General features: G+C 39.8%; 1 long non-coding RNA gene across 1 annotated transcript in view; it reads left to right on the top strand.

Annotated features, from left to right (window-relative positions):
* LOC147578165 (uncharacterized) overlaps positions 1–25,381 on the top strand; it is a 65,931-nt gene extending 40,550 nt beyond the window's left edge. Inside the window, exons 2-3 of the long non-coding RNA XR_015254868.1 lie at positions 10,135–10,211; positions 24,948–25,381. This is a non-coding gene — a long non-coding RNA (uncharacterized LOC147578165). The remainder of the gene's footprint in view (positions 1–10,134; positions 10,212–24,947) is intronic.
* The last annotated feature ends 235 nt before the right edge of the window (positions 25,382–25,616 follow it).

Here is a 25,616-nt window from a genome sequence, read left to right as displayed (position 1 = left end):
ATAACTTTTGATCAAGTCATCTTCCTGTTAAAAACCAGCCTACCAACCAGTTAGTCAACCTACATATTTCTCTTTAATAATTACATTCTGCCTAAAAGATAAAGGACAGACTTCTGAATTCCAGCATGTAAGAATCTTGGAAGTCATAAATGTCCAAACAAGAAGTAAAAAGTTAAACAAGCAAACAATCAATAACTCTTCTTAGATCTGTCAGAGAAGTGATGCTATAGGGCAAACCACTGCTTCCCAAATAAAAAAGACAGACAAGCAGATACAGAGAATCACAACTTACCTGAGCAGAAACCTCTGTAGAAACCAATGCTGTGGTGGAAAAATTTGAACCATAATTGGCAAATCGCTAAAAGCTCGGTGTGGATACGTCTGTGAGTTAAAAACTGCAGTGGCGGAGTGGAGGGACCTCACAAGTTTTATCTCTTGGAACTCTCACAGGTTATCGTAGAGAAGACCAGAAAAAAATAAAAATTCCCTTTGTGCTTCTGGTGGTGGTGGGGAGGGGAGTGGTCATATTGAAATACACCAGAGCATTCTATTCTTCTTAACCAGACCTACCCTTAGAGAACCTATTTTATCAGCACCTAATCTATTGGGGTTTTGACAGAGTCTAACCAGCCTAAGGGAAGGGAAATACCTTCCTCCAGTCATTCTTTCCCACATCAAACTGAGGAAAAAACTGAGAGGTATTTGTGACATTTACAACCCAGGGGCATAGGCTCACTAACAGACTGAGACCTAATCATAGGACTGTAAAACACCCCTCCTACCTTCCTCCTCACCCCAAACTTACCACAACATCATTCAAGGCCTATTTATTGTAGTTCCTCTTACCCAGTACTTCATGTTTGGATTTCAACAAAGAATTACAAGGCATACTAAAAGAAAAAACAAAACAAAACAAAACGCCACAGTTTGAAGAAACACAGCAACCATTAGAATGAGACTGAATTAGGCCTAGGATGTTGGAATTATCAAACTGTGAATTTAAGACAACTATGATTAATATGCTGAGGGCATAAAAAAGTGGACAACATGTAAGAATATATGGAAACTTAAGAGATGGAGATTCTAAGAAGGAATGAAAAAAGACACGCTAGAGATCACAAACATTGTAACAAAAATGAAGAGTGTCTTTGATGGGCTCATTAGTAGACTGAACATGACTGAAGAAAGAATCTCTGAGACTGAGGATATGTCAATGGAACTTCCAAAACTGAAAAGCAAAGAAAAAGAGGAATCGATTATCCAAGAACTGTGGGAAAACTACAAAAGGTATAATGAGAATACTAGAAGGAGAAGAGAGAGAATAGAAACAAAAGAAATATTTCAAACAATAATGAATGAGATGTCCCCAAATTAATGTTAGACATTAAACTATAGATCTAGGAAGCTCAGAGAACACCAGTCAGAATAAATGTAAAAGAAAAATTACACTTAGGCATCGCATATTCAAACTCCAGAAAAATCGAAGACAAAGAAAAAATCTTCAAAGAAACCAGAGACAAAAAAACTACCTATAGAGAAGTAAAGACAAGAATTACATCTGACTTCTCCCCAAAAACCATGTAAGAAAGAAGAGATTGGAGTGTTGAGAGAAAAAATCCACGAATCTGGAGTTCTGTGCCTATGAAATTATCCTTCAAAAGGAAAGAAAGAATAAAGACTTTCTCAGACAAATACTGAGGGAATTTGTTGTCACTAGATCTATCTTGCTAGAAATGTTAAAAGAAGTTCTTCAGGGGCGCCTGGGTGGCGCAGTCGGTTGAGCGTCCGACTTCAGCCAGGTCACGATCTCGCGGTCCGTGAGTTCGAGCCCCGCGTCGGGCTCTGGGCTGATGGCTCGGAGCCTGGAGCCTGTTTCCGATTCTGTGTCTCCCTCTGTCTCTGCTCCTCCCCCGTTCATGCTCTGTCTCTGTCTGTCCCATAAATAAAAAAAAAAAAAAAAAAACGTTGAAAAAAAAAATTAAAAAAAAAAAAAAAAGAAGTTCTTCAGAGATAACAAAATTCATATAGGTAAAAAAACCTTGGATCTACATAAAGAAAGGAAGAGTGTTCAAGAAGAAATAAGTGAAGGTAAATAAAAACTTTTATTTTTCTTATTCTTAATTGATCTAACAAATAATAGTTTGCTCAAAATAATAATAGCAACAATATATTCCATTATGTTTGCTTATGGTGTGTGTTTATATACCTATGTATAAGTGAAATGAATGACAGAAATGATACAAGACACAAGAGAGAGGAATTAGGAATATATTGCATTAAAAACCACTTGCATAACCCAGGAAGCAGTAGAGTGTTATTTGAAAATAGACCCAGATTAGTTGTAAATGTATACTGCAAATACCAGGTAAACACTAAAGAAGTTTAAAAAAAAAAAAAGGTATACCTGATATGTTAAAAAGTGAAAATGGAATCCTATAAAATGTTCAGTTAAAACCACAAAAAGCAAAAAAAGTAAAAGACAAAAATTGGAACAAAAAAGAAAACAAGGGCAATGAATACAAAACAGTAACAAGTGTAGTAGATATTAATTCCCCTATATCAAAATCACCTTAAATATCATTGGTTTTTACACCTATTAAATGACCAAGATTGTCAGAGGGGAGCAAAACACAAATAAATGAATCCACTATTATAATTGAAGACTTCAGCACTCCTCTATCAGAAAGGGACAGATCCAGCAGGCATAAAATCAGTAAGTACATAGTTGAATTCAATAGTTCAGTCAATCAACTAGATGTGATTGACATCTATGGACTACTTCATCCAACAAGAGCAGAATACACATTCTTCCCAAGATCACATGGAACATACACTAAGATAGACTAGCTTTGGGGCCATAAAACATATTTCAAACAATTTAAAAGACAATAAATCATACAACATAAACTTTCAGAATGAAATTGAATTAAACTAGAAATCAAAAACAGAATAGCTAACAATCCCCAAATGCTTGGAGATTAAACAATGCACTTGTGAATCACACATGGGTCAAAGAAGAAATCTCAAGAGAAATTAAAAAATATTGTGAACCAAATGAAAATGAAAATACAGTTTATCAAAATTTGTGGGATGCATTGAAAGCAGTGTGAAGAGGGAAATTTAAAGCATTGAATGCATATATTAGACCAGAAAAATTTAAATAACCTAAGTTTCCACCTTAGAACACTAGAAAAAGAAGAGCAAATTAAATCCAAAGTAAGCAGAAGAGAAAAAATAGTAAAAACTAGATCAGAAATCAATTAAATTGAAAGTGGGAAATCAGTGGGGTTGCTTAGGTGGCTCAGTCAGTTGAGCGTCTGACTCTTGATGTCAGCTCAGGTCATGATCTCACGGTTCATGGGTTCAAGCCCTGCATCAGGCTCTGTGCTGACAGTCTAGAGCCTGCTTGGGATTTTCTCTCTCTCTCCCTCTCTGCCCCTCTCCTGCACGTGGTCAGTCTCTGTCTCTCTCTCTCTCTCCCTCAAAATAAATAAATAATTTAAACAAATAAAACAGAAAATCAGAGAAAATCAGTGAAACCCAAACTGGTTGTTTTATTTTTATTTTTATTTTTTTTAATATATGAAATTTATTGTCAAATTGGTTTCCATACAACACCCAGTGCTCATCCCAAAAGATGCTCTCTTCAATACCCATCACCTACCCTCCCTTTCCTCCCACCCCCCATCAACCCTCAGTTTGTTCTCAGTTTTTAAGAGTCTCTTATGCTTTGGCTCTCTCCCACTCTAACCTCTTTTTTTTTTTTTCTTCCCCTCCCCCATGGGTTTCTGTTAAGTTTCTCAGGATCCACATAAGAGTGAAAACATATGGTATCTGTCTTTCTGTGTATGGCTTATTTCACTTAGCGTCACACTCTCCAGTTCCATCCACGTTGCTACAAAGGGCCATATTTCATTCTTTGTCATTACCACGTAGTACTCCATTGTGTATATAAACCACAATTTCTTTATCCATTCATCAGTTGATGGACATTTAGGCTCTTTCCATAATTTGGCTATTGTTGAGAGTGCTGCTATAAACATTGGGGTACAGGTGCCCCTATGCATCAGTACTCCTGTATCCCTTGGGTAAATTCCTAGCAGTGCTATTGCTGGGTCATAGGATAGGTCTATTTTTAATTTTTCGAGTAACCTCCACACTGTTTTCCAGAGTGGCTGCACCAATTTGCATTCCCACCAACAGTGTAAGAGGGTTCCCGTTTCTCCATATCCTCTCCAGCATCTGTAGTCTCCTGACTTGTTCATTTTGGCCACTCTGACTGGCGTGAGGTGATATCTGAGTGTGGTTTTGATTTGTATTTCCCTGATGAGGAGTGATGTTCAGCATCTTTTCATGTGCCTGTTGGCCATCTGGATGTCTTCTTTAGAGCAAACTGGTTTTTTTAAAGATGAAAATTGATAAGCCTTAGCCAGCCTAGCAAAAAAAGAGAGAAGACACAAATTACTAATATCAGAAATGAAAATAGAAACCTCACTACATATCCCGTGGACAATAAAGGATAATAAAGGAATATTATGAACAACTCTATGACCACAAAAATCAATAACCTAGATGAAATGGACCAGTCCCTTAAAAGGCACAATCTGCCAAAACTCACACAAGATGATATAGATAATCTGAATTGTATATATCTGTTCTAGAAATTGAATTAATAATTAATAACCTTCCAAAACAGAAAGCACAAGGCCCAGATGGGTTCGTTGGTGAATTCTACCAAATATTAAAAAAATATATATGCTAAGTCTCTATAATCTGTTCCAGAACAGAGAATCAGAGGTGATATCTCCAAACTCATTCTAAGAGACCAGCATTATTACCTTAATACCAAAATCAGACAAAGACATTATAAGAAAACTATAGATCAATATCTCTCATAGATGCAAAACATCTTGAACATAGATGCAAAAATCCTTAGTGAAATGATGCCAAACTGAATCCAACAATATATAAAAATAATTATACACCATGACCAAGTGGGATTTATCCCAGGTGTGCAAGTCTGGTTCAACATTACAACATCAATTAATGTAATCCTATGATATCAATAGGCTAAAGAAGAAAAAAAATCACATGATCAGATGAATAGATGCAGAAAAATTATGTGCCAAAATTAAACATTCTTTTATGATAAAAACTTTCAGGAAACTAGGAGTAAAGAAGAATGTCCTCAACTGGATAAATAACACAAAAAACCTACAGCTAACATCATAATTGGTAGTGAAAAACTTGAAGGCTTCCTGTGAAGATCAGGAATAAAGCAAGGATGTCCCTTCTCATCACTCATTTTGAACATGGTACTGGAAATCCTAGCAAGTGAAATAAAACAAGAAAAGGAAATAACAGATATACAGATTGAGAAAGAAGAAATAAAACTGTCTTTGTTCACAGAAGATATTATTACCTATATAGAAATTACAAAATAATTGACAAAATAAGCTCCTCCTGGAACTAATAAATGATTATAAAGTTATCATATATTATATATTATAAGGTGTCAGGATACAAAGTTAACACACGGAAGTCAATAACTTTCCTATATACCAGCAATGAACAAATCAAATTTGAAATTAAAAATACAATACTATTTACATTAGCATCCCTCAAAATGAAATATTTAGGTATTAATCTAACAAAGTATATACAAGATCTATATGAGGAAACTACAAGACTATTAAAAAGATATCAAAGAAAATAAATGGGTTCAAGGATGGGAAGATTCAATATTGTCAAGATGCCAGTTATTTTCAATTTGATCTATAGATTCAATGCAATCCTAATAAAAATTCTAGCAGGTTATTTTGTGAATATTGACAAACTGATTCAAAAATTTATGTGGAGAGGCAAAAGATCCAGAATAACCATCACAATATTAAAGGAGAAGAACAGAGTTGGAAGACTGACACTTCCCAATTTAGAGTTACTGTAAAGCTGAAGTAATCAAGACAGGATGGTACTGGTGAAATAATAGACGAATCAATGGAACAGGATAGAGAGCCCAGAAATAGACTCACACAAATACAGTCAACTGATCTCTGGCAAAGGAGTAAAGGCAATACAATAAAGAAAAGATAGTAATTTCAACAAATGATGCTAAAACAACTAACCATCCACATGCAAACCCCTCCCACACACCCAAAACTGAATCTAGACACAGATCTTACCCCCGTTCACAAAAATTAACTCAAAATGGATCATAGACCTAAATGTAAAACACAAAACTATAAAATTCCTGGAAGATAACATGGGAGAAAATCTAGGTGACCTTGAATTTGGTGGTGACTTTTTATATATACCAAAATCCTGATACATAAAAAAAATAATTGATAAACTGGACTTCATTAAAATTAAAAAAAATTTTTTTGCTCTATAAAAGACAATGTCAAGAGAATGAGAAGGCAAGCTGCACACTAAGAGAAGATATTTGCAATAGACATATCTGATAAAGGATTGTTATTCAAAATATGTAAAGAACTCCTAAAATTCAACAATAAAAACAAACCCAATTAAAAAATGGACCAAAGACCTGGACACCTCATGAAAGAAGATATATAGATGACAAATAAGTATATGAAAAGATGCTTCACATCATGTCATTATGGAAATGCAAATTAAAACAATGTGATACCACTACACACCTATTTGGCCAAAATCCAGAACACTGATAACACCAGTGCTGGTGAAGATATGGAGCAAAAGGAACTCTCACTTACTGCTGGTGGAAATGCAAAATAGTACGGCCACTTTGGAAGATAGATTGCCAGTTTCTAAAAAAAATTAAGTATATTCTTAACATGAGATCCAGCAAACACACTTACTAGTATTTACCCAAAGAAGTTAAAAATTTATGCCCACACTAAAACTGGTCATGGATGTTCATAGCAACTTTATTCATAATTGCCAAAACTTGGAAACAATCAAGATGTCCTTCAGTGGGTAAGTGGATAAATAAACTGTGGTATGTCCAGACAATGGAATATCATTCAGCATTAAACAGAAATGAGTTATCAAGCAATGAAAAGACATGAAGGAGACTTAAATGCATATTACCAAGTGAAGGAAGCCAATCTGAAAAGGCTATATACTGTGTGTTTCCAACAATATAATATCCTGTACAAAAAGAAAAGAAAAGTAAAGAAAAGAAAAGAAACAATGGAGACAGTAAAAAGATCAGTGGTTGCTAGGGCTTAGGGTTTTAGGGTTAGTGGAGAAGGAAGGATGTACAGGTGAAGCACAGAGGATTTCAGGGGCAGTGAAACTACTCTATATGATGCTTTATGGTGGATACATGTCATTATGCATTTGTCAGAACTCATGTAATGCATAATACCAAGAGTGAACCCTAATATAAACTGTAAAGTTTGGGTGATAATGATATGTAAATGTAGATTGATCGTTTGACAATGTGGTAGGTTCATCCTTTGTAACAAATGTACCACCTAGTGGGAGAGGTTGATAGTGGGGGAGGCTGATAGAGGTTGATAGTGTATGTGTGGAGACAAGGAGTATATGGGAACTCTCTGTTCTTTATGATCAAATTTACTGTGAACCCAAAACTGCTCTGAAAATAAGTATCTAAAAGGAAAAAAATAAGTAAGCCAATTAACTAAAACAAAACAAACCCAGATAAAGTACAATTCTTTAGCCTCAACAGAATGACCCTGTACCTTTAAAACCTTCCTTTCTCAGTTTTCCATCACAAACTTCTGCTCTGGCCAAAGCAGCCTATTCAAGATCCCTCAGATATTCCTGTCCTTTCCCACTATTGTCCCAGCTCACAATGTCTTCTCTCCTGCTCTCAAGCACCAAGTCCTAATCCAACCTCTGTAGAAGTGATGTCTTCAGCCTCTGAACTCCCCTGCATTTGTGCTCTTAGCATTGGCTACCCTGTGATGTTAGATACTGCATATGGTTTTATGTATGTGTGTTAGCTGTCTAGTATGCAAGTTCTCTTAGGACAATGACCTTGCTTTTTTTGTTGTTTATTTTTATTTGAGAGAGAGAGAGCAAGTGGGGAAGGGGCAGAGAGAGAGGGAGACAGAATCCCAAGCAGGCTCTGTGCTGTCAGCACAGAGCCCAATGCAGGGCTTGAACTCAAGAACCATGAGATCATGACCTGAGCCAAAATCAAGAGTGGAATGCTTAACTGACTGAGCCATCCAGGTGCCCCAAGAATCTTGCCTTATGATTTGTGGTATCTCCCTCAGACCTGCTTGTATTTTATTCAAGAATTAAATCAAAGTATCAAAATTTCCATTAACATTTCAGAATAAGTGACCACAAAACTTTCACATTGGGAGGTACATCTTACAGTCTCTCTGTCACAGTATCACTGGTGGAAATCATTCTAAAGCAGCAGTGAGAGTCACCTCCTGATCTCCAAGGAGCTGGACTCCCAGGAATTATTACTCCTCTCTTAGTGGTGAAGGTCTCAGGCCTCTCCGTGTTACGAAGTGACTTTAGTCTAAAAAACATTACATGGCTGTTACCAGAGGGGCCAGCTTTGTCTACACTCAGCCCTGGGAAGAGTGAAAATGCACCCATTTCCAAGACTAATGATTGGAGAGCCCTTTCCTGGGCAGGAAGCTCTCAGCTCTGTTGTCTCTCTTATTCTCTCAGAGCACTGGAGCAGTAATTCTTATCTGGGTGTAATGAGGAATGTCTCAATTTGACGGTGGTGGTGGGAGAGTATATCACAAAAGCTTCTCAGTTGACTCCATGGTCCCCCTTCCCCATTTACCCTCAACCACATCCACACTGAGAACCACCACTCTAATAATTAAACCCTTAGTACAAGGATACATCTCTCCCCCTAACTATGTATATTCCACCAGGGAAATCTGATTCTTTTTTAGTGTATTCTAATTATGCAGACATTTCAGGTAAAAGATACTTTACCTTTGCTCCAAACTATCTAAACCATGATCTCAATCTGATCATTTTGTTTTAACAGTTCCAACCTTAAAGTATTCAACCTTCGAGTATTCAACAGTTCCACCTTGTTCTGTAGAGAAGTCTGTGTGTCCATAAAAATGCACCATGTTTCTTTGTCTGTCCTTGAGAGTCTGAATAATTATACGGGATTTTGATAGAATGTATACCGTATGTACTGTGCATGCTGGTACATGCATGTATAACATACTAATTGAATTGTTTTAAAAACACAAATATTTTGCAGGGCTACAGAAACACACACTAAATATCTAAATCTACAAACTGCTGACAAACAGCACCTTTCCTAACAAAAGAGAGCAGCTTAATAACAGTGTTAGAAAGCTGGCAATATGTTTGTTAAAATCTTTAATTAGGGACAAGGCTTCCCAGAGGCCTCTGAAGGCAAAAGGTGTAAATGGAGGAACTGTCCCAGCCTGCGTGCTCCGTGGTGGCTCTGTTCCGAGCACAGATGGGCTGGTGAGGAAACTGTGAATGGACAAATGATAACAGACTACTCTGTAATTCCAACATCAGCTCATTAGCAATCTGTCAGAGATTTAATATGTATACTGGTGAAAATGCAGAAATCACATGATTGTTACACAATCATGCACGTGTCTAAATGAAAGGCCATTATAAATTGATTGGCATAATGGCTGTTAATAAAATGATAATGTCACAGGAAGTACATTGGATGCTTTGTGCCCTTGTTGGAAAATGAGGATTTTGTGTGCTCTTAGGCCGTCACAGGAAGCTGAGGTAACAATGGTTTTACAATAGAAATCATTAAAAAATAAACAGCTAGGCTGGCATGGTGGGATATGTGAGGGACATGAAGCCAGACAGGTTTCCAAAGAATGAACAGTGACATTTCTCAGTTCTGTAAGACTCTGTGTCTTAAATTCCCTTGGATCACAAACCTGGTTTCCAAATGATGTTAAACTTGCTAGTTAGTGGTTCAAATAGTTGCCATTGAAAATATATTCAAAAAAGAAAAAGAAAATATATTTATTTACGTTGTATGTACATATCAGGCTATAAATTTGAAATCCAGGTTTGGTCTCTGAAAGGAGAAAAAGAATGAACATGTATAGGGCACTTATTATATGCCAAGTACTTTACGTTTGTGATCTTAATTTAATTTTCACAACAACCTAATGAGATATTTTCTCCATTTTACAGGCATAGAAGCAACTAAAAAACAAATACGTGTTTGAGCCCCAGAGAGATTATGTGGCTTCATAAAGATAGTATGGCTGGTAAGTGGAGATGATTTCTATTTTAACTCAGTTAAATATGGTTCCAAAGCTTATCTTTTTTCCACCACATTATATTGTCTCTCATAATGTCATGCACCCTGGGGAGTAGCCTTTTAGGATCCTTATTACTTACTATGGATAGGCGCAAGGGCCCAAGAGATTCAGCTGGTCTTAATTTAGATAAAGGCATTCAATGTTAATGGCACAAATGGACAATGGCTTATTTAAAGTATACACTTTTAAATTTCTTTTGGGGGGATATTTCTGCTCAATATCGTGACATGTCTGTACATGACATGAGGAGTTAGATTAATGATTTATAAAATCTAGTAAAAAAAAACTCTGAAAGAGTATATATATTATATGTACCATTTATATAAAGCTCAAAAACAGGTCAAACCAATTAAAACTGTTAGAAATCAGGATGGTGACTACCTCTGGGGAGAATACTGACCACAAACTGGAACTAGGGGATGTCTGGGATTGGGATATTCTTGCTCTGGATGCTAATTTTTACCGGCATGTTGAGTAACTTGTGATTTGAATACTTTCTTTTTTTTTTTAAATTTTTTCAACGTTTTTTATTTATTTTTGGGACAGAGAGAAACAGAACATGAACGGGGGAGGGGCAGAGAGAGAGGGAGACACAGCATCGGAAACAGGCTCCAGGCTCCGAGCCATCAGCCCAGAGCCTGACGCGGGGCTCGAACTCACGGACCACGAGATCGTGACCTGGCTGAAGTCGGACGCTTAACCGACTGCGCCACCCAGGCGCCCCTTGAATACTTTCTTTTGTGTATTTCATACTTCAGTAACACCCTCCAAAATTGAAGACAACATTTTTTCTTTATAATGATTGAAATTGGATGCCTTGGTTGATTTCCATATATTTTGGCCTTGGGCAAAATTATTTTTTACACAAAGCTTATAGCAAGGGAATGTGTGTCTGCCTTTGTTCCCATGAGTGAGCGTATGTACACTTTCTTTTTTTGAAATGTTTTAAAATTTAATGTTTATTTTTGAGGGAGAGAGTGAGCATGAGGGGGGCAGGGGCAGAGAGAGGAGACACAGAATCCAGAGCAGGATCCAGGCTCTGAGCTGTCAACACAGAGCCCAACGTGGGGCTCAAACTCACACACTGTGAGATCGTGATCTAAACCAAAGTTGCACACTCAACTGACTGAGCCACCCAGACACCCCCTTATTTATGTATTTGTTTGTTTGTTTGTTTATTCATTCTGAGAGAGAGAGAAAGCGCAAGTCGGGGAGGGGCAGAGAGAGGACAAGAGAGAAAATCCCAAGCAGATTCCACACTGGCAGCACAGAGCCCATGGGGCTGGAACTCACAAACCACAAGATCATGAACTGAGCTGAATCTGATGCTTAGCCCACTGAGTGCCCCTGTATGTACATTTTCTTAAGCACACTCATATCCAGGAAATGGAGAAATACCTGTATCCTTTCTTACTTTCTTCTCTCAAATTTTTGGAAACAGAATGCCAGTCAAATGTGAATTTTATACAAGTGGAGATTAGTAATGGAGCTTTCTTGGTTGGTGATCCCTTGTTGGCAGCAATCTCATGTGCAAATGGCAGTGGCAGGCACCCTCCCGTCTCAGGAACCAGCTTCTCCAGCCAAGATACTAAGTCTACTCTTACCATGTGTCTTGCCCCATCCCTCCTCAACTCTTCTCATTGTCAGGCTCCACGGAAGAGCCAAGGGGTTGTTTGAAGAGGATTTATGCATCCCACAGACACCTAAAAGGCTGATTCTGAGGGCCCTTGGACTGACTTACCCTGTTCACCAGTGCCTCAAAATGTTGTTCCTGCCTTGGAATATATTCCTGTCTTCATGACCCAACCTTTTTTATCAACAAGATAACTACAAATAAGGTATATTGTTGAAATGCTGCATGGCATAGCCTCTGCCAAAATGAAGCGTTTATTTTTTGAACTCTATCTTAAGAAAATCATCAGACAAAAGATGTATATTTACAAAGATGTATATTTCCTAAAGTGTAGTTGGAGAACTGTCAGCATCAATATCACTTGTAACACTTGATAAAATGCATATTCCCGGGTCTTATGCCTTTCTTCTTGATGCAGAATCTCTAGATGTGGGGACCAGCCATTCAAATATTTAAAATACCCCAGACGATTCTTAGTCACATTAAAGTTTTATATTCAGGGACATGTTTCAGTATAATTTCAAAGAGGAACAAAAGGAAGGGATCTGATAACATTTTTGTTTCTAAATATGTGTGTAGGTGGTGCCAGAAAATAAAGAGTGCTTGTCTCTGGATGATATCCTTATTTTTCGTTGCTTTCTTCTGTATTTTCTGATTTCTTTTTGCATTGAACATATATCACCTTTTTATTCTAATAACTCAGTAAAAACTTTTTTTTTAAGAAGGTATTTGATATTCTATTTCCTGGACAGGTACTCCAGTTGTATTGTCCCAGTGACATTTGTGGCTGGTTAATTCAGAAGATAACACTGACTACCTGATCCTCTTAAGATGTGAAATATCTTGAAGACATCCCTCTCTTGGTCCATAGATCACTCAATATTGCCCCTGGAGTAGAACCTTCTGAACACAGTGGTAGCTTTATGGCTTATGTTTTATATCACAGGGACTTTTACTCATTAGAACTGGTGCTTCTTTTAGAGGATAAGAATGGCGAGGAAGGCTGAGAAATGCATTCTCTGATTTTGGGAAGTGAATCTGGTACTTGAAGAAAGACTATCTGACTCTTGTATGTAGGAGATTTGCAGCAACAGAAAGAGTACTGAAGAAAGGGAGAGGTCATCAATTGCAGTTACATCTTGCTTTTTATGCTCTCTCTCAGCCTCTTACTCCTTAAAGTGTTCTTTTCATCTCCTCCTCCTCCTCCTCCTTCTTCTTCTTTTTCTTCAGTTTGTTCTTATAATGAAAGAGAGGCAAAAATGAGATCCACTGAAAGTCTAGTATTTTGCCTCTCAGACCACAGTCTTGAGAGTGCATTTTTCTTAATCCAATTCTGTTTCAAATGTTGTCAGGATGTACCATAATTGGTTGTGTTAAATGACACTGGAACCACATTGCTACTCACTCTGGAAGTGATATGAGCTCAGCATGCTGCTGATCAAATGCACTTCTGCATTAAAACTATTATAAGCAGAATGCCTCGATGGGATTCTTTCCTCCTAATAGTTTTCCAGGGTTTATGCTGAAAGGGTTCTGTCAATCAAGTTGAAAATCACCTTAGCACCCTGACTTGGATTAATGAAATGTAGCAGCCACGATCTCAGCAGAGGCCACTGTTCCTTGGTTCCAGCATTATCCAGCCACACTAAAATGCCTCATTATAACTGATACTCACTGATAATACACTTTTTTTAAACACAGAGAATATCTCCAAAAAGACTTCATTGCCTTACATACAACCTGCTAGAAGAGAGACCCGTGTCAAAGACAGAGAGCTGAGAGGAAGTAGGACATGCTAAATGTGCTTTCACAAGTACCCTGGAGGCAGACTTGGTGCAGACTCTGACTTTCTTGGGTGGCTTGGAGTCAGGATAATGCACTAAGAATCGATACAGAAATAGAGATATGGCCCAGAATAGATTGTTGTGAAAAGGGTTCTGATAGCATTGCCACCAATAATGGGAATATGAGAATTCCAAATGAAAAAATTATTTTCCTAAGGAAAATAAGATGTCACAATGCAGAAAGGCTATGACAACTGATATGCCAGTTGACCAGGTGAAAGAGAAAAAAGCTTCTTGAATCACTGAGGCACTGCCTGGCTGTGTAGTCCCCATATCACCGAGTCTCAGTTCTTCCATAACTAAGACTTATTATTCCAGTTCTCCTCAAACAGAAATATTATTCTTCTGGTTTCCTGGACAGAGGCACCCACACTAAAATAATCCATGTTAAAAGAAAATTACAAGGTCAAAGTACTGGTGAAAACCTTGATAGATTTCATACTAATTCTACTTTCCAGAAAGTTTCTGCCAGCTGCCCCTGAAGAGAAAGATGGAATAAACCAGCAAAGCCTGGAGTGAGGTGCAAGTATTTCCAGCATGGAATTCCCAGCATGGTAGAATACCATGAAGGTGTACAACAAAGTAAGAAACTGAGGAAGGAACAGTATTAATTATACTTCAATATTGTTTATTTGAGGGTCTCTCTTCAGAGGCAACTGGGGTGATTTCACAGGAAGGGAGAAGAAAACAGTTTTTCATGGGTGGTAGAGCTATTGTTAGTAAAGTTTTAATGAGGCACTCTGGGCATGGTCTTCTTAGCACAACCAAAATGGCCCTGGAGGCTGTGGGGTCACATGACATTAATATGGGGAGAATACTTGACTTCATTCTGTTTGCCTCACATTCCTTTCCAAACATTAATTGCCTGAGTTTCTCTGTTCAAGTGAAAAGAATAAGCATACGCAAATTTTTCACTTGATTGTTGTATTATATTTGTCTATATTTCTTCTAGATGTATTTGTGTTCAGGTTATATATTCCAGCACATGTCCCCTCAGGTGTAAGTGAGGAACAGAGCCTCCTACATTCTCACTAGGCCGAATTATGGTGTATATTGAGGACATGTGCTGCGCCTTGTACTAAGCTCTTTAAAATTTTTTTTATATTTTCATTTTATTTTTGAGAGAGAGAGAGAGAGAGAGACAGAGTGTGAGTTGGGGAGGAACATAGAGAGAGGGAGACACGGATCTGAAGCAGGCTCCAGGCCGAGCTGTCGCACAGAGCCTGATGTGGGGCTTGAACTCACGAACCAGATCACGAGATCATCACCTGAACTGAAGTCAGACGCTTAACTGGCAGAGCCACCCAGGCACCCCTAAGCTGGTTTTTAAACCTTATATCCACCGGATCCCCTTACAACCCTCTGAAGTTGGTAATGTTCATTTTATTCCCAATTTACAGGAGATTGGGAAAGTGAAAGGTTGAGTAACTTCGCTCAAAATCATCCAGCTAGCAAGTGGATTCTAACCGGGCCTGTCTACAAAGCACTGTTCCTCCCTGCAGTGTTCTCTACCTTCTGGGATGATGATGCTCCATGCTTGAGCTCCTCCTGATGTGAATTCTTAGTGTCCTATATTTGATTGGAAAGGGTGCTCTGTTTCTATCCCTCCAACAAGCCCTGGGTTACTTTTTGAGCCAGACCTGCTTTGAGGAATTGTTGCCACTAAAGAGGAGACAGCCTGTTCAGGAAAGAGCTCTAGCTTTATGGTCAGAGTGATCTGGCTTTCAATCTTGGCTCTTATACTTGTTAGCTGTGTGACCTTGGCTGGGTAACTTAACCTCTCTGAACTTCAACTACCAAGCCCTCTACACAGAAAAAGCTAAAACGTCATTAGGGGTATAAAACCTCTAGATTATATTCAGGCTCTGTGCTTCTAGAAAGGTGGTATCTCTAGGGGCTGGGAAGTGAGAATACAAGGAGGATAAAGGATCTAAAGAAGAAAAAGAGGACTGAAGCAGAAACTTGAGCATTGCTTCTTCTCATTTTGTTTTCTTTATAATTTTAAAAAATAATAATTACACATTAATAGAAAGTGGGTCTCAGGGTACAAGTGACACCCTCAGTTGGAAACTAACATTGGTGGCTGCTTGACAGAGATGATCATCTGTTAATCTTCCAATAGCCCAGTCTGGCAAGATTAGTAGTCCTGCAATACAGTTGAGGAAACTACGGCTTAGAAAAGTTGAGTAACTTGCCCAATATCACACAGCTTGAGTGGGATTTAAAACCTAGGACCATCTAGCACCAAATGCTGTCCTCTTCCCATGACACCCTTCTCAACCCATGTAACACTGAGTTCTAGGCATGTTGCAGAGTCCACTTCTCTGCGTTCCCCAGCTTCCGGGCAGCTGGACCCACTGAGCAATCTACCCACTGTACTACATAGAGCAGTGGGGCCAGAGGCAATGTGCTCTGAAAAGTAACGCAGAAAATTTGATACTGGAAGGTCACTGAAGGTAAAACCACTTGAAATGGATTTCCCAAATTTCATTGTAGTTAAAAAACAAAAACAAACAACAACAACAACAAAAAGGACTAGGACCTTATCTTGGTAATGAAACTAAAACTACAGTGAAATGAAATTAAAATGGTCTGCTGCTCTTGGTTTCCTCTTCCTGTGCTCTGCCCTCATATGGGGACACTTTGCTTCAATGAGCTTCAGTGGGAAAGCACCATGCTTTTAGCTCCATGCCTGACACGCGGGCACTGAATACATACTGGAATCCCATAATTCAGCTAGGCCTGCAGGTCCCTGACTGGGAATGGCCTCACTCTCCTTGAACCCTGGGTCTTGGCCACTGACCAGAAGCTGTTCTATCAGTACTTCCCTGTCTCCATGTCCTCCAGTTCGTTGATTTTTGGTTCAACCTTTCCCCTCATATTATCTGTGTCACGGCTGAACGTTCTGGTGAATCCAGTCAGAGATCTTTCTTGAACACCTTGGAATGAATGCCTGAAGATCCTAGAACAATTTCACATTAAAAATCCCTTTGATTAAGCAAATGTATATTGCGGATTGGGCTCTGGGCCTCTAAGGGTCCAGCCTAGGCTAGATGCTGGTGATAATGTGGTGAAAAGCCAGGTGCAGTCCTGCTTCATTTGTTACCTTTCAATTCCCACCTGCCTCATTCCTGGGAGCCACCATCCCTACCCCAGGCACACCCTCTCCAGTCTTACCCTCTGCCATCTGTAGCCAGTCCAGCCTTCCCTCCCACCCCGGTTGTCTTTCCAGATGCTCTGTTCCACCTGCACACAAGTGGGAATGTGTCTTCCCCCCCTGGGATGACATTGTCTTAAGAACTCTGCTACTGCTTCCCAAACATCCTTTTAAAGTTCTCAGGTGAGACTTACTGTTTAGTATTTATTTATTGATTCACTCGCCAATTATACACTGTACCCTGCCTAGAAACCACATAGCATAGCATTTGAGCATGGACTCCGGAGTGAGAGTGAATTTAAATCCTGGCTCTGCCACTTACTAGCTGGGGGACCTTGGGCAAGTTGCTTTCATTCTCTGTGCATGAGTTTACTGGTGCATAAAATATGGGATGATAATATTACCTACTTCATAAGGACTAAGTGAGATAAGTCATGTAAAGTGCCTAGAACAGCACTCAAAGACATCCTCAGTATTACTTACTATGGCTATTGAGCACCAGCGCTGGGCTAGGAGCTAGGATGCAGTGGTGAACAGTACAGAGACAGTTAAAGAAACTAATACAACAAAGGAGGAGATTTGTAGCAGGCATAGTACCAGGTGCTAGAGTGCATGGTGGGAGGAAACTTGCTAAACGCACATTGCAGGGCCTTATTGTATTCATTTCCTGTGGCTGCTGTAACAAATTATCATAGTTCATGGCTTAAAACAACACAAATTTGTTATCTTATAGTGGTGGAAGTCAGAATTCCAAAATAGGTCTCACTGTGTAAAAATCAAAGTTTCAGTAGGCTGAGTTCCATTCTGGAGGCTCCAAAGGTGAATCTGTTTTCTTGCCTTTTTCCAGCTTCTAGCTCACATTCCTTGGTTAGAATTCCCCTTCCATCTTCAAAGCCAACAGTGGCTGTCAAGTCATTTTTATGATGCCTGTCTCTTTGGTTCTGACTTTACTGTCTCCTCATTTAAGGACCCTTGTGATTGCATTGGGCCCACTTTGGATAATCTATTTTAAAGTCAGCCAACTAGCAGTCTTAATTCCATCTGCAACTTTAATTCCTCCTTGCCTTGTAACATAAGATATTAACAGTTTTCAGGGATTAGGACGTGGATATCTTTGGATAGGTCCAATATTCTGCCTACCACACTTACGTTCAGAGCTTTTGATTTAGTAGCTCTGTGATGGGGCCCAAGAATTTGTATTTCTAACATGTTCTCAAATGATGCTGATGCTACTGATTCAGGAGCACACTTTGAAAACCACTGATGTAGAGACTTTGGCCATTCACATCTTCATCCATTCAACAAACTTTTTGGATCTCTAAGTGTGAACCCAATATTACACCGGATGTTGGGAATAGTGCCTGCAAATTAAAAAACAAACAAACAACCCTCCCCCCTCAAAAAAAAAAAAAAACCCATAATCTAGCAGAGGGGCGAACAGTTTCAGTTTGGTGTGATATATAGTCAAATAGAGCTATGTGCAAAGTGCTAAGCATTCCCAGAGAAGAGAACAACTGACAGGGGCAAGGGTGTGCTTTATAGATGAGGTGACATTTGAGCTGGCCATTAAAAAGTAAAGAGGAGATTTCTAGGAGTTAAGGAGGGGAAGAATATGGCAGGTATTGAGAATAGCATATGAGAAACAGCACAACATATCAAGTGATGAAGAATAGTTCTATGTAGTTGGAGTGGATAGTGCATAGCAGTGGAGAAGAACTGGACCTGATACTAGAAAAATGCCGTGCTGTATTAAGCAATACAGTGGACCTGTCTAGTTGGCTCTCAGCCCACACTGTCTTTGAGAACATTCCTCTCTAGAGATCCTACTGAAGGTGTGAACCTCAGGCTGTCATGTTTTGTCTGCATTACCTTACTTGACCCATGAGCTAAGCCAATCAGATTTCCTTTCTCGGGGCACCCAGGTGACTCAGTCCATTAAGCTTCTGACTCTTGATTTCAGCTCAGGTCATGATCTGATGGTTCGTGGGATTGAGCCCCACGTTGGCTGCTTGGGATTCTCTCTTCCTCTCTCTCTCTGCCCCTCACCTGCTCTCTCTTACGCTTTGTCTCAAAATAAATAAACAAACATTAAAAAAAAAAAAAAGAATGCCTGTGGGGGCAATGTGCCTTGATGAACTTGTCGGGAGTGGTGAGGAGAGGGTAGGGAGGAATCTGAAGGGAAATGGGGTAGAGTCACAGTAAGAAGCAGAGATACTAAAGGCAGCAAGAGAGGAGCCAGCAGACATGGGATATTATCCTTAGCAACTCCCCTGCTGCTTAGCTGCACTTCTTCCTTCATGAAAGTCCTACCTTCCTTTCTTCATGATTCCTTCTTCTTTTTTATTTTTATTTTATTTTTTTATTAAAAATTTTTTAATGTTTATTTTTGAGAGAGAGAGAGAGAGAGAGCAGAAGCAGGGGAGGGGCAGAGAGAGAGGGAGGCAGAGAATCTGAAGCAGGATCTATGGTGACAGCAGACAGCCCAAAGTAGGGCTTGAACTCATGAACTGAGAGATCATGGCCTGAGCCAAAGTCAGACGCTTAACCAACTGAGCCACCCAGACACCCAATCCTCCTTTTTTAAAAACAAATACTTTCTTTTATTAGCAGTTTTAGGTTTACAACAAAAGTGAGAATAAGGTACAGAGATTTCCTATATACCACCTGCCCCCACACAAACAAAGCCTCTCCTTTTATCATTATCTCCCAACGTCACTCACCAGAATGGTACTTTTTTTTTTTAAACCAAGGGTGAACTTTCACTGACACATCATAATCACCCAAAGTCCATCCCTTTTTCTTTAAAATAAACTTTTTTCTTTAAAAAAATTTTTTTTAATGTTTATTTATTTTTGATAGAGAGAGAGAGAGAGAGACAGAGCCTGAGTAGGGGAAGGGCAGAGAGAGAGATGAAGACACAGAATCTGAAGCAGACTCCAGGCTCTGAGCTGTCAGCACAGAGCCCAATGTGGGGCTCGAACTCACAAGTTGTGAGATCATGACCTAAGTTGAAGTTGAATGCCTAACTGACTGAGCCACCCGGGCACCCCTAAATTTCTTTTTCTTAAATGGCATGGAGTACTTTTTTTTTTTGGCAAATGATGATCACTATCTAATACAAAGTTCACATTTGATCTTGGCAGAAATAAGCCAGTGGAAGTGTATGAGGCAAAGGAATAACACAGTTTGATTTGTGTTTCAGAAAGATCTCTGGCTGCAAAAAGGAGTCAGGGGAGCTGGTAAAAGGCTTCAGCACTGACTTGGGCGATAGAGGATGAGAGCCTGAACTCAGGGAGCAGCAGGGAGGAGGGAGTGGGTCTGAAGGAGTGCTTGGGAGATAGAATTAATAGGACTTAATATCCTGAGATGTAGGAAGCCCAGGGCAGAAAGTGTTAAGGACAGTCCTCGGTTTCTAGCTCAGTGATTTGAAAGAGTTGCCAAACTGCTAACAGAGAAAGTGAAGATAGATTCACATTTTGGAAGAAATATTAAGCTCAGTTTTAGGCACACTTAACATCTGAGGAGCCCGTAGCTACATCCAGTAGGCATTGACACTTTATTCCTGGAGGTCAACAGACGAGTTAGAATAAAGATGCATGTAGCGGGGCTCCTGGGTAGCTCAGTCAGTTGAGTGTTCCCATTCTTGACTTCAGCTCAGGTCATGATCCCAGGGTCATGAGATCAAACACTGCATCAGGCTCGCCTAGCATGGAGCCTGCTTGAAATTCTGTCTCTCTCTCCCTTTGTCTCATTCCTCCGCTCATACTCTCTCTCTCTCTCTCTCTCTCTCTCTCTCTCTCTCATACACAAAAAAATACATATAGGTGGTAGCCACTTGACTAGATTAGATTCCAGAATGAGTTCAGCATGAGAAGGGAGAGAAAGGAAGGAAGGAAGGAAGAAAAGGAAAAGTAAGACAACAAAAACATGGGAAACACTGACATTGACTGGCCAGAGGAGGAACATGAACCAGCCAAGGAATCTGAGAAGGAGTGGTCAGAGGGGTAGAAGGAGACCCAAAAGAGAGTGAATCATAGAAGGTAAGGGAGGAGAGTCTTAGGGAGGAGAGCCTTAAGCAGGAGAGAATGACCATATGGATCAAATTGTGCATTGGGATTAAATAAGATGAAAGCTGAAAGTAGTTCATAATATTTGATATTTGAGGCATTGTTGTTGTCTTTAAAGAGAGCAGTTTCATAAAAATGGAGATAGTGGTAATAAGATGAAGTCATTTGGGTGAGGGGTGACTGGTTGGTAAGAAAGTAGGCAAAGCAAGAGACAGCTACTCTCTAGAAGTTTGGAAAAGAGATATTTGGGCAGAAGCTTAAGGATGAAGAGAGATAAAGTACACTGCAAAACCGACCTAATTCTTCACCCCTTCCTGACTTCACACCTTTTGTGCTGTGACTTTGCAGCTCCTCTCATTAAGAAGTAGAGTCTATTTCCTTGTTCCCGGGCTGGCCTTGTGATGTTGTGCCAGTTCAAAAGGCTTTGCGTACTTCTGCCCTCTCTCTCCCTTGAAATCCTGCGTGGCTATCATGAGAAAAAACCTGTGCTAAGTTGCTGGATAAGTGATCAGTGGCCCAGTGACCCACTTCACCATAATTAATAACCTGCTAATTGCCAGGCACGTGAGTGAGATCATCCTTGACCACCCTGCCGACCTACCACCTGACTGCATAACTCATGAGGATGTGCAGTCAGGATTTCAGGCCCAGCTAAAGTCAGGGGAGCCTGGCCCAGCTCAACAGAACTGCCCAGATGACTCACCAGTTTGTGAATAATAAAAATGCTTATTGTTTCAAGCCATTGTTTTGGGCTACTTTGTTACACATCAACAGCTAACTGATTCAAGAGATTATTGGGAAGTTTCCATTATCTTGCTTGGCATGGAGGAGATTTGAACATATCTGCATGTTGTGGGGAAAAGACAGGTTTAAGATTCAAGAGAAGGAATAAGTGACAGGAGAAGGGGCTGTGACCAAAAGCTCAGGTGGAGGATTAGCCTGGAAATAGGCAGAGGGCTGCCTTTGTTTTTGGGATAAGAGAAGGAAGTAGGGATATGGAGGATGATGTCCTGGACTGAAATTCTCTGCATCATTGGGGCTTCAGCCAGGCGTGAGCTAGGTGGTATCATCTCTGGACATGCTCACATTTAACATCCAACCAAAAATTAACGTCCCAAACTCATGCGTTTCCACATCTGTCAAAGCTAAAAGGGGCATCTGAGACAGACTTCCTTTTGTTTTCACTGGCGTGTCAAATGCTGCAGTGACAGCAAAAGAATAATCTTCAGTTTGTGTATAATGAGGTCTGAAATTTCCGTCTCCACACATTGATCATGAATCTTATTTCACTAGATAAACTGACAGCAGAGTCTCAGGTACTTAAACAAATTTTTGAAAAAAAAAATCAACACAACCACCCACATCTCTGATTTTTTCCTGCTGTCACTTTTATGGTTCAGTTAGTTTGTCTATATGCACTCGTTTCCAGTTTTGTCTGGATTTCTCAACAGCCAAATCATTCCTTAATCCTAGACATATACTTCTCTATCTTGAAAAATGATTTTGTTGAAAGACCACTGGTTTGGGAGGCAGAAAAACTGAGTTCTAGTCTTGACTCTGCTGTTAACTAGCAACCTTATCCAGGCTAAGTCACTGAACCTGTTTCCTTATCTGAAAAACATATTCCTCCAAAAAAACTTACTGAGTACCTACCAGGTGCCAGGTACTGTTGTGAGTGCTTAGGATCCATCAGGGAAAAAAAACAAAGACCCCGGCCCCCAGGAGCATACATTCTGAAGTCAGACAATGAGGAACAAATGCAATAAATGGGATAATTGTATCATGTGATAGATAGTGAAAAGTATTATGAAAACAATTAAAAATAAAGTTGGGGCGGGGGCAAGTTGGAGGTCAGGAGAAATGCCTGAGGAGTTACTGGAAGGAGATGAAGGAGTTACCATGAGGGTATGTGGGGGAAGAATGTTCCAGGCAAAGTCCTTGAGTATTTCCTCAGTCTCCCTTTTCCTCCACACTCCATTTCTGCATATTGACCTCAGAGGAGGTTTATAGTGCATACAATCTTCAGGCCGTTCTTCCATACTCCTCCGTACATTTCTTTGAACAGCCAAAAAATAACTGTCCATTCACTTTGAACTAGCCCATTGGCATTAGGTGCAAGAGCCTCTCACCTTGTGTTTATTTTCCAGGACCTCTGTGTGGTATTTTCCTGCCATCCAAAAGCCTAACTCTGTATGTATTATTTCAAACATCACATGGACATTTCCTTCCAGCTCTGCACAGGACAGTGCAAATATACAGTGTGGGCAAAAGCCGGCAAATGTATCTTTAAAAAAAGACATGGCTCTTGATGAAGTACCTACCATTTCTGAATACCTCTTATGTGCCAGGTGCTTCGCATTCCTTATTTCCCCTAATCCTCACCACACCTCCATCTCTCTCAGGTTAGCGTTCTCCCACAACAGTGGTTCAGAGAATTTTGAAAACTTACCTGTGGTCGCACGGCTAGTAAGTCTCATAGTCAGAATTTGATTCCCAATGACACTTTGCTTCAGCAATATGGTACAGCTTCCTTTCTTCCCAAGTACCCTTTCATCCAGCTGGAAAACCAGAAACAGGTACATGACACAACTAGAGAGTTGTTTTAAGGCATATAGCATGGTGGTGAAGAGCTTGGGCTCTCCAGTCAGACAGCCTGAGGCTAAGCTCCAATTCTGCCACGTTATAACTGTGTGATCATGGGCAAGTTACTTAACTTTTCTGAGCCTTCCTTTCTTCATTTGTAAATATGCATAATGAGTACCCATCTCATAAGTTTGTGGGGAGGATTCAATGATATAATTCATATAAAGTGCTTAGCATAGTATCTCTTACATAATTGCTAATATAGGTTAACAATTATTCTCATATCTTGATTTTTTTTTTTAAAAAAGCACATGGATATTTTATTTAAAAAAATTTTTTTAGCGTTTACTTATTTTTGAGAGACAGCGTGAGTAGGAGAAGGGCAGAGAGAGAGGGAGACACAGAACCTGAAGCAGGCTCCAGACTCTGGCTGTCAGCACAGAGCCCAACACGAGGCTCAAACCCATGAACTGTAAAATCATGACCTGGTCTGAAGTTGGACGCTTAACTGACCAAGCCACCCAGGCACTCCTAAAAGAGCATGTGTGTTCTAAAATATCTCTGGAAGGGTCAGGTACTGGCGAGCTTACTTTTCACTTTGATGATTTGTACAAGGTATACATTTAAATGTTGGACCAAAGATATTACTTATTTAAGAAAGCAACTACACAATGAGACAATTTTTTTTTTTTAATTTTTTTTTTCAACGTTTATTTTATTTTTGGGACAGAGAGAGACAGAGCATGAACGGGGGAGGGGCAGAGAGAGAGGGAGACACAGAATCGGAAACAGGCTCCAGGCTCCGAGCCATCAGCCCAGAGCCTGACGCGGGGCTCGAACTCACGGACCGCGAGATCGTGACCTGGCTGAAGTCGGACGCTTAACCGACTGCGCCACCCAGGCGCCCCCACAATGAGACAATTTTAAGGAAATACCATTATTGTTATCATTGTAAAGAATTTGGAATAATAATTATTACTCCATAATTTATTTGGATAGATGGATTTGGAGGAGGTTTCTTGGAGATGATTTAGCGAAGCCTTGAAGCCGGTATAGCATTTTGATGACAGAATAAAGAACTGGGAGGCATTTTAAGTGAAAGATTCTTGCAAAGCAGAGCATACAAGCCGGAAAGAGTAGCCAGTGAATGTAGTTCTGTTCAGCGATAATTGTTTGGTGCTGTGACAACTAATCCAGGTGATTGTGCTTTTCAAATACCTAAAGTGGAAAAGAGAGGGTGTAAGTGAAAAATTGCCTAAACACTCCACTCCAACACAAAAATTGAGAAAGATTGCTGGTTGAGGCCAATTCCATGAGCCCTGCTGCCAGAATTATTCCGGTTCATCAATCCAAATTGAGCTGGAGGAACCTTTGACATCCCCCTCTCTCTGCCTGCAGGTCAGCTGTCTCCACTCCTGAGGTCATCACTCATCAAGAGGGGATAATCCCAAGGACAGCAGGATCTGCTTCGTCACTTGGATTTAGGAGTGAGAAACCCATCAGGCAACTAAACAGTAACAATGACCCGCCATTAAACACACTGAGAGAAGAGCATGATGAGGAGATTGTACAAGAAGAATCCCAGGGCTCTTGCTGACAACGCCTATGGAGTCACTGACCACTGTGAGCTCTGCCCATTGAACTGCAGTGAAAAATCTCCCCCTCCCCAGAGATGCTTGGATGTGGGCACAGTATCAGTTCAGACGATGGTCTTTGCTTGGATTTAGAGTGGAAAGAATTTGTGCTGTGGGGTAAAAAGACCTGGGTCTGAACTGTCACTCTGCCACTTCTGTGTAGTATGCTTTGGCAACATTAAAAAAAAATCTCTCTGAGCCTCGGTTTTTCTTGTCTGCAAAATGGAGCAAATACCGACACAGAGGGCTTTTAAGAGGACCAAATGCAGTGTTTGAAAAGCACAAGCTAGGTACTTCACTTTATGGAAGAAGAGCAAGATGTGGGGCCAAAAAAGAAACTGGCATACACAAAAAATATTTTCTCAAAATTATTTTTTGTCCAAGGCACTCCACCTCAGAAGGTATGCTTATTTATTTACCTTAGATACCAGGA

This window comes from Puma concolor, chromosome C1 (genome assembly GCF_028749965.1).
Source record: "Puma concolor isolate L17-30 chromosome C1, mPumCon1.1.hap2, whole genome shotgun sequence".
NCBI classification, from domain to species: Eukaryota; Metazoa; Chordata; class Mammalia; order Carnivora; family Felidae; genus Puma; species Puma concolor.
This window is presented reverse-complemented; position numbering and strand designations above follow the sequence as displayed.